Source organism: Galeopterus variegatus, unplaced genomic scaffold (genome assembly GCF_000696425.1).
Source record: "Galeopterus variegatus unplaced genomic scaffold, G_variegatus-3.0.2 Scaffold2218, whole genome shotgun sequence".
Lineage (NCBI taxonomy): Eukaryota > Metazoa > Chordata > Mammalia > Dermoptera > Cynocephalidae > Galeopterus > Galeopterus variegatus.
In genome coordinates this window covers 26,017-35,186 of record NW_007728329.1, presented here as the reverse complement: position 1 = coordinate 35,186, position 9,170 = coordinate 26,017, and positions in this window count along the sequence as shown.

The following is a 9,170-nucleotide window of genomic DNA, read 5'->3' as shown; positions in this document are numbered from 1 at the left end:
GAGAGGCAGGAAACACCAAGGCTTAAGACAGGAAACAGAGTTTGTTGATATACTGGCATTTGGCTCAGTGGACTCTTGTCCAAAGGTTTAGCCCCAAATGCAATGGGGCTGTTATTTTTATATTATAGCATTTCCAGGTTTTTGTAACTGGGCAAGGGGGGTGATCTTATAATCTTATGTGGTTATGACTTTGTCTCAGGGTGGAAAAGTACAGTGGGTGAGAAGCAGGCTGAAAAATTCTGTTTCAGTAGTGCGTGTTAACCACAGTGTGGAGGGGGGGGTGCAGCCGCAGCTGGGTCTGTATGATATCCAGGAAGGAGTCTCAGTTACAGCATAGCATGGCACAGCATGGGTGCCTAATTGCCACAGCCGGGCAGGACAAAGATGGGTAAGTACAAATGCCTCATTCCCCCCTTTGATCCATGACCAAGGCCTTAGATGGCCTAGTCAAACACAATCACCTTTAGCTGGCTTTTGGTTTAGGGGCTGGTGCTGTCATAGTGAGAACATTTTGGCTGTGATTTTTTGTTTTTGCTTTTGTTTTATTGTGACCTCCATGGAGGATGTGACTGTGTGTATTACCAGAGGCAGCAGGCAAGGGAGGATGAGACAGGTATCTATAAGAACTATAATAATAAGGGTTCTGAACCCTTTAGACATGTTAAACCAGCCTCTGATGAGGCTTTTTGGGTTTTAGACAGACTGCTTTTGTATTGGGACATAAGCTAGTTTTTTTGTCTTTGTCTGGGGATCCTCAAGCTTCTGCTGTGAGTATACCAGTCAGCCCCTAAAATGACTAGAGCAAGGCTGTTGTCATCCGGGGTCTCCATGGTGGTTTCTGGTCCTTTTTTCTGGAGAGTTAACTTGTAGTGTGAAGTGGGGTGAGGTGCAGCCCCAAGAGGTCATGGCTGATTTGAGTCTACTCAGTTACTTTGACTACAGTAGGGGAAGCTACTTTGAGTTCAGTACTGCAGTAGCTACTTTTACTGACAGGGCAGTAACAGGGCCCCTCCATGGGGGTTTTACATTCCATCTTTTACCCAAACAGAGGTACCTGGCTTGTAGGAGTGTACAGAGGTGTAGAGGATTCATAAAGCAAATGTTCCTCACAGGGCCTGGTTTTCCAAAGCCTTACAGTTTCAAATATTGACCTGGAAAAGGACAGGAAATTTCCCCCAGGGCATTGAGTCTCTGTTGCAAGATAAGAATCATAACACAGCAAAGCTGCTGGTTCAGAGACACACAAGTTACTAATTGATATGTAAAGATACTGGGAGGCTGTTGTAGGGAGATGGAAAGTTTGCTAAGATCAAGTTTTTTTGTTGGTAGATCATTTAAATTGCCTTATGGAATGTCACTTTGCTTGTTTTACTGAATGTTATCAGCCTATATTATTAAACTATAACCCCACCTATGTTCTCTTCCTGTAACTTCCTGGTCTGGAGAATAAATGTGGGAAGAGAACCCCAATTTGTGGTTAATTTCCCAAATGGAAGGAATGCCTCTCTCTTGAGGGCTCTGGGAGATTAACCACTTTGGGGTCTCTCACTGCTCAGACGAGATGGGCTTTGAGTAATCTTTTGCAGCTCTGTCACCCAGAGGAAGAAACGTGACAAATCCATGGGGGACAAAGCAACAGGGATGGATGTTGAGGTCAAGGGAGCTGGAGAGGATGTTGGCTTGGCTGGGTGGGAGTAAGGTTTTTAATAATGTGTTTAACTTGTTTTTGATGTGTTTCATCCTAGAGTCCTCCCCCATTGCTATAACCTAGGTGCATGGTCTCAGTGAAGCATACATATTTGCCTCTTGGAGGGCACTGGGCTCCAGCAGAATTTGCCTTGGAAAGAACCATCCAGTACTTCCTTTTCTCGTGGGAACAAGATGTGGCTTTGGACCTATCATAACAGGGAGCTTGAAGATGTGTAATAGCTGTGAACCTACTCTGGGTAGTACCACCCCTGAATGTAGCCAGTGCCTGTGAGCCAACTGTCCATCCAGACCCAAAGACAGTGACCTGGGAAATGCACTGTGTGCACAGTGAAGCAGAAATATGTCAATGGCCAGAACCACAGAAACAGGAAGAGGAATAGCATAAGGGCTGAGGGGCTAAGAGAACACATAGTAGAAAAAAGGAGTAAAGTGAATTCACAAGGGGTGTAATTGCAAAGGGCACCCTGCCAAGCTAGCTCAGTCACCCACTCGAGGAAGTTGTCCACATCAAAGGTGGCAGGCTGGGATCTGTCTCAGATTAGATCCTGAATAAATGATGTGAAACAGTCAATAGTAGGTTGGGATCAGTCTCGGAGTGGCTCTTGTATGAGTGATGTGAGGTAGGCCTGTAAAAGCGAGAGGATGATTGCCAGGAGGAAAGATTATTTTTCTTCTGGAATTGAGGGAAGAGTGGAGGTCCTGGAAATTTTTAATTTTATAGGTCCTAAAATGGATGAAGTGTAAGGAGATGTTAGGTTAGGGGTTGAGCAGAGGGACCCCTCTGGCTTGGTGTTAACAGATTTTTTAGGTAAAGTCTCAGGTGCTAGTTTTACCAAGGATACGTGATACCAAGGGGCTTTTCCTAGTACTTTTACCACCACGGGGGTGGTGAGAAGTACCGTATAAGGCTCTTCCCAACATGGCGAGAGGAGCTTTGGGATTCCAGTTTTAATATACACTTGCTGTTCCGGGCTCAGTTTAAAGTCTGAGGGGGTGGCAGGGAAAGGATGAGGTAATAGAAGGTTGGCCTATTCCTGAAGAAGATCCCTAATGAGTGAAAGAGTAGGGAGATGCTGGCCTAAAGGCGATGAGCTGGAAAAAAGAGACGTGAGGGTGAAGGGTCTACCATACATAAGTTTGAGGATGCTGAGGCCTGTGTGCTTGCAGGGGGCAGCCCATAGATGAGTGAGTGCTAGAGGACAAAGTTGGGTCCAAGGGATGTGAAGTTCCATGGACAGCTTGGTGAGGTGTGTTTTTATGACGTGATTGGGGCAAGCCGAAATGAGGGATGATTTTTGAGGTGAGAGCATACGTTGCTGCTGTAGCGTCCTCTGAAGTGCTTGGAAAAACCACAACTCATCTTGAAAAGGTGTCTGCTAATGTTAGATGATAGCGTGTCCTTTTGTGGGGAGGCATATGAGTAAAGTCAATTTGCCAATCCTGGCCAGAAGTGTACCCTATGGCCTGGTGGGTGGGAAAGGGCTGGAGCAATTAGTACACAAAGGACAATTTTGAGTGATTTGTTTTAGTAACTTGGCCATGTGGGGAGAGTAATATGAGGGCTGAAGAAGCCATAGTAGGGGTTCATAGCCTATATGAATCGAATTATGGAAATCTGAAAGGATTTGCTCAGCTGTGTGGTAGGGAGGACATAGCAACTGGAGAGAGTATACCAGTTGTCCTTCCTTCATGCCCCCAACTTTTGGAGGAGCTGTATTTCTTGGGGCATGTATTGGGGTAAGGGTTTGGGGCCATGAGAAGGACTGAGCAGGAGAAGAAGAGTGGGGGGCTGATGACTGAGCAGCCTGTTTTGCAGTTAGATCCACCAGTTTGTTTCTCTGGGCTATGGGGTCATTGAAAGTTTGATTTCTTCTGCAGTTTATAACCCCAACCTCCTTTGGGACTTGTGCAGCCTCAAGAAGTATCTTGATAAATGTCCATTTTTCATGGGCCCTCTCTGAGTGGTCATGTATCCTCTCTCCTTCCATATGGCCACACAGGAGTGTAGGATGTGGTGAACACACTTAGGGTCACTGTATATATTGACTCGTTTGTTACTTGCCAGAGTGAGAGTGTGGATGGGTCACCTTTGAGGTCAAGTACAGAGAAGAAACAGGTTGTTGTTAGGATTGTGAATAGAAGAGTATAGGGGTAGAAATGATTGTGGTTATGGGTAAAATACCACATTAATGGCCCTGAGGTCTTGAACTAAATGGTATGAGCCATTAGGTTTTATAACTGGAAGGATGGGTGTATTAAAAAGCGAGTGGGTAGACCGTAAGAGATGAGAAGAAAGGAGTTTGTGCATGATGGGCTTTAAGCCTATTAGGTGTTTGTTAGCGATGGGGTACTGTGGGACATCAGGGAACAAAGAAGGGTTCCACAACTTAACAAGGATGGGGAATGGTGCATAGCAACGGAGGGAGAAGAAGCTTCCCATACTAGGGATTAACCTTGTCTGAGGGGGAGGGGAGAGTGGAAGCCTCAGGAGCCAGGTCTGGGGCAGCCTGTAACAGGAGTATTGCAGCTGGAGTTAAAGTGTTTAGGGTAACAGTAGCTTTGAATTTGAAAAGAATTTCCCATCCCAGCAAGGGGGTTGGGCATTGAGGCGTTATTAAAAATGTATGTGTGAATTGGTTGTGTTGCAGGGTGCAGGAAAGGGGTTGAGTGACCCGTGGGTGGTATTCTGATCCCGTGACCCCTACTATTGCAATAGAGGACAGGGTTGTTGGTCCTGCATATTTAGGAAGGGTAGAGTAAATGGCCCCTGTATCAATGACAAAAGAGATTGGCTTACCTGCTACAAGGAGAGTTAGCCTGGGCTCATGTGTGGTGATTTCCATGGGGACCTCAGGCCCTGGACATCATCAGTCCTCCTCCTGGGCAAAGCCTAGAAGCTCTGGTAGAGATGCCTGTGAAGCCAAAGGCTGTGGGTTGGGGACTGGGCCACTCCCTCTCTGGAGAGTGGCACAGTCAATCCCCCCAGTGACCTGGCCGTTTGCAGTGAGGACAGGTTATGACAAGCCCATGCTGAGTGGCCCAGTTGACTGCATTTGAAGCAGTTCCCAGGTGGCTTGTCCCTAGAGACAGCTGGCTTTGGAGTGTGTGAGCCACGGATGGCATTAGCCAGGAGCTAGTATTTGGCCTGATCTCTTTTTTAGTTTTTTTGAATATCAGGGGTTGATTGGGTAATCAAATGAGAGTGAAAGAGGGCCATGCCTGCAGGGGAGTTTGGGTCTATATGAGTGTATTCACGGAAAGCCTCAGAGAGGTGGGTTAGGAATTCATGGGGATTTTCAGTGGATCTCTGTGTGATTTCTCTAAGCTTGTCATAATTGACTGACTTGTGAGTAGTCTTCTAAAGGCTGTGAAGTAGGTGTGTGATCATATTATCCTGGAGATCCTGATCCCCATGGCTGGCCTGGTGGTCCCAATGTGGGTCAATGCAAGGAACAGCAATGGCTCCCACAGGCCACCTATTATTTTGAGAATGTTCCTGAGCTGCCATCTAGACCTGCTCCCTATACATGGACTTAGACAATTACTTCCATCCCAGCCACTTCATGAAAGAGTTATAAAAAGCCAGAGCTGAGGCAGGTTGTTACCTGATGAAGGGGGAGAAGGAGAGTGGTTGAGTGGCTGAGGATGAGGATCTTGAGACCAGGTAAAGGGAAGAGAGGTAAATGGTGGAGGGGCTGGTGAAGGATTTGGAGCTTACGGAGGTAGTTGAGGTGGCCCATACAGGGATCAGGGTAGTCTGACAGATCAAAAGATTAATCTTAGTCCAGAAGGGGAGGTCTGACATGAGTTAGGAGAATTTGAGACATAGGACAGTTTTGAAAGAGAGAAGAACATGGTCAGAGATAGGAGAAGGCTCAAACATAAAGGAATCTCTCCAGTTTTTTGCCCTTTTGGTGAGTATCTAAATCAAGTGCCATCTTGTGGCCACTAGGATCCATTGTAACTAGGTGTTTGAGTTTTAAAGTCTCCCTGGAGGCAAAGAAATTGTCCAGGAGATGGCCTGGATGCGTAGAGCCTGGAGTACAGTAGAAAATGAGATGTTTAGGTTTGGATTGTGAGGATCCCATTTAGAGGGTGGGAGAGGGAACAGGCAGTCCTGGTACAAGGAGAATGCTGTCAAGGAGCATCCTCCCTGGTGTACATCTTTTTGAGCAAGAAGCCACTGACTAGCTAATGGAGCCTACTCCAATAGCTGGGGGGCACAAGAAAGTTTCCCTCGGCCAGGTGTCTGGCCTTCAAGAATGAGAGAGAGAGCAAGTCAGGGGAACCTGAGACAAGACAGGACTGACCCACCAACTCACCTTGAATTGAGGCCAATGTTGGATGCATTGGTCTGAAATGGCAAAAGGAGAGAGAGTCCCAAGTGTACCTAGCTTCGGCAGGCCCAGGAAGAGCAGCTGGGAGGCAATCAACCCAAGAGAGGGGATCATCCGATGGTCTGGCCAGGACCCTTCCCAGGTTTCGGCACCAAAATGAAAGAAAGTGAGCCAAAACACTGGGTACCATTCAGGCTTTATTAAAGGAAGAAAAATCTTCTGGGCTGTACTCAAAATGGCATGCAGCAGCAGCTAAAGGGAATGTGTGGGCTTATATGGGTTGGTGGGTATGAAAAATGCAGGTGGAGAGGGAGACAGGATCCTGGTATGTAGGATAAAGCCAATGATTGGAGCTGGTGTGGTGGGTAGGGCTGATGTAATCAAGATGGGAGGTACCTCTAGGTGGGAATAGAAGAGTTTCTTTGTCTAAGAAAACCACGAGGTAGGGTAAAGACTGGCAGCCATTTTTTTTTATACTTAATATGGTGCCGGTTGCATCCGGGATGATGCCAGTTGTGTCCAAGATGATGTGACTGTGTCCAAGATGGCACCGGTCATGTCTTAGATCCATCAATGATGCAATAAAATATGGACACAGAAAAATAAACTGGGAAGAAACAAAAGCTGGAAAAGCTATATGGCATTAGAAAATGGCTAAATTGCTGAAAGGGAATCACTACATATCTAGCAGGATAAGCTCGGATAAAACAAAACCTAGTTATAATAAAAGTAAATGGAATTGATAGTAAAAAGAATACACATGCAATTAATTTCTCATGAGCCTCACCCTGATCAGTCTGTCCCTTCCTCCTTTCTTCCTCCCATGTGTATTAATTGAGCACCTACTGTGTTCCGGGTATTGTGCTGGAACTTGGGAGCATAAAAATGAATGAGACAATTCCCTACTCTTTGGAGATCATAAGGCACAATGAAGGATAGTTCTATAAAGTGGCAAGCAACATAATAATAGTCATTTTGTCCGGGTTGGACACTGTGTTTGATGGGTCAGGGATGTGATTTCCAATTATATCAGGGGAGTGAATTATAGTTCAGCTGGGTTTTGTCTGACAGTGGAGGGTGATGAGAGTATTCTATTCAAAGAGAATAGAGAGAACCAATCGTGGAGTTATAAACGTCACCTGCATCTTTCAGCTACCTGAGGAGTTTAGTGGGGGGTAGAGTGATTAATCAGGAATAGGCAGAGAGAAGTAGCTGGTGGGGCTTTAACTACAAGTCAGGGCAGTTTATCAGAGGCCTCCTGAGCCGTGCCTCTGAAGGTAGATATTCAAGATACATAAGTAACACTTGTCTTTTGCATCACATTTTTATTCATTTTGACCAACATAGACCTGACACGTTTTTTTCTTCCACTTCAAGTGAAAAAACATTTCTGCTTTCCTTGCCAATTTCTTCTTTCCATTTCTATTAACCAAGAAATGAACCTATTCCCAGCTGAAATTGTACCCTATACATTCAAACACCTAACAGCTTACCCGGTCTGCATAGTAATTTCTAACAAGGAGCTCTTACTGAACCAAGGTGGGGTCCGTCATCTGCCATACCAAATGACTAAACAGCCTCTCAAACTGAATTTTGTGGTGCTGAAGAACCATATTTATTGAATGGCCAGCCAAGGAAATCAAGACAGTTAAAGGAGCTCAAGATCTTGAACTCCCAGACAGCTTAAAATCACAGATACTTATAAGAGAGGAATTTGAGCAGGGGTCCTCAGGAATCATGAGAGTGTCTGATTGGTCAGGGGTGAGGTCAGTGTAATTATTTTTGGCATCTTGAGAGATGTTTTTCATTGTTTCTCCAAGTCTGGTGCTCAAAAACAGTCTTGGGATTACAGGTGGTTTGGAAAACATTTCAGAGCTGACATGAGCAATGTTATCTATAGTCATTATCCTAAGGAAAAAAGTAAGGCACAAATGTCTTGTGATCTTTACACTATGTTTACCCTGAGGAAAGTATGAGTTTAACTAACTCTAGTTTCTCACGGTTTTTCCTTTGCTCTTTCCCTTTCCCCCAGCTGAGACCTATTTTGATTGGGGTCAAAGGAACAGCTAGGGGAAATTGGGGGTCTGTCCCCTGGTTTCAGAGCAGCCAACACTTGGACTGAATGTTCCTCCTGCTCAGAATGCAAATCCACTCACCTCCCAAAAGAGCCCATAAGAAAGTTATAGATTTTATGACCCTTGGCAGTCATAAACACTCAAATATTTGGGTTGCTTTGGTTTGTTATTCTTTTCCACATGTGAGCAGGGAGTGGTTGTGTTTTGATCACCCCCAATTCAAAGATAAAGAAATAGACAAAAGCTGAAATGACTTTTCAAAGTTAAATAGTCAATGCCAGCCTTAGGCAAAGAACTTAGCTAAGTTTCTAGATTTCAAGCTTCTGTCTGGAATTCCTGAGGTGTGTTAACTGGCCCACCACACTTACACGACCATGGGACTTTATAATTATTGATTTCACACTACATAGAAAAATGAGAAGTTGTATTTTATGTAAACACAATATTTTCAGGAAATCCATACTCTGTTGTGTTGCATTTACAGGAGGGTGATTATGTTTCTATATTCAATGAACTAAGTGGATCAGAGGTCAATGGTAGATCTGAGATTAAATCAGTGTGGACAAGGGAGATTGTGTTGCATTTACAGGAGGGTGATTATGTTTCTATATTCAATGAACTAAGTGGATCAGAGTTCAATGGTAGGTCTGAGATTAAATCAGTGTGGACAAGGGAGAAAAAAGTGAGTTTCTGTCACTTTTCTGTGCCCTCAAGGACTGAACCAAGGAAATACTGAAAGTGTTGTTCTGAATGGATTGAGGACAATAATCCATCCTAGAATGGAGCCTATAATCTGGAAAAGGGAGTTTCAATTGAGCTCTTTATTGTTTTGAGGAAGATATATAAATTAGGGCAACATACGCATTTATAATTTTCCTATTGAAAGACTATTTCATCTATTTAGTCATTAATTTTTATTAAGCATGACCATGAGAAAAGAATAAAGGTAGCTAAATCATTCTCCAAAAGGAACTGAATAATTAATAAGAAATGAGAAACTAAGATGCTATAAAGCAAAATGAAATAAGCAGATGTTTAAAATTTTAAA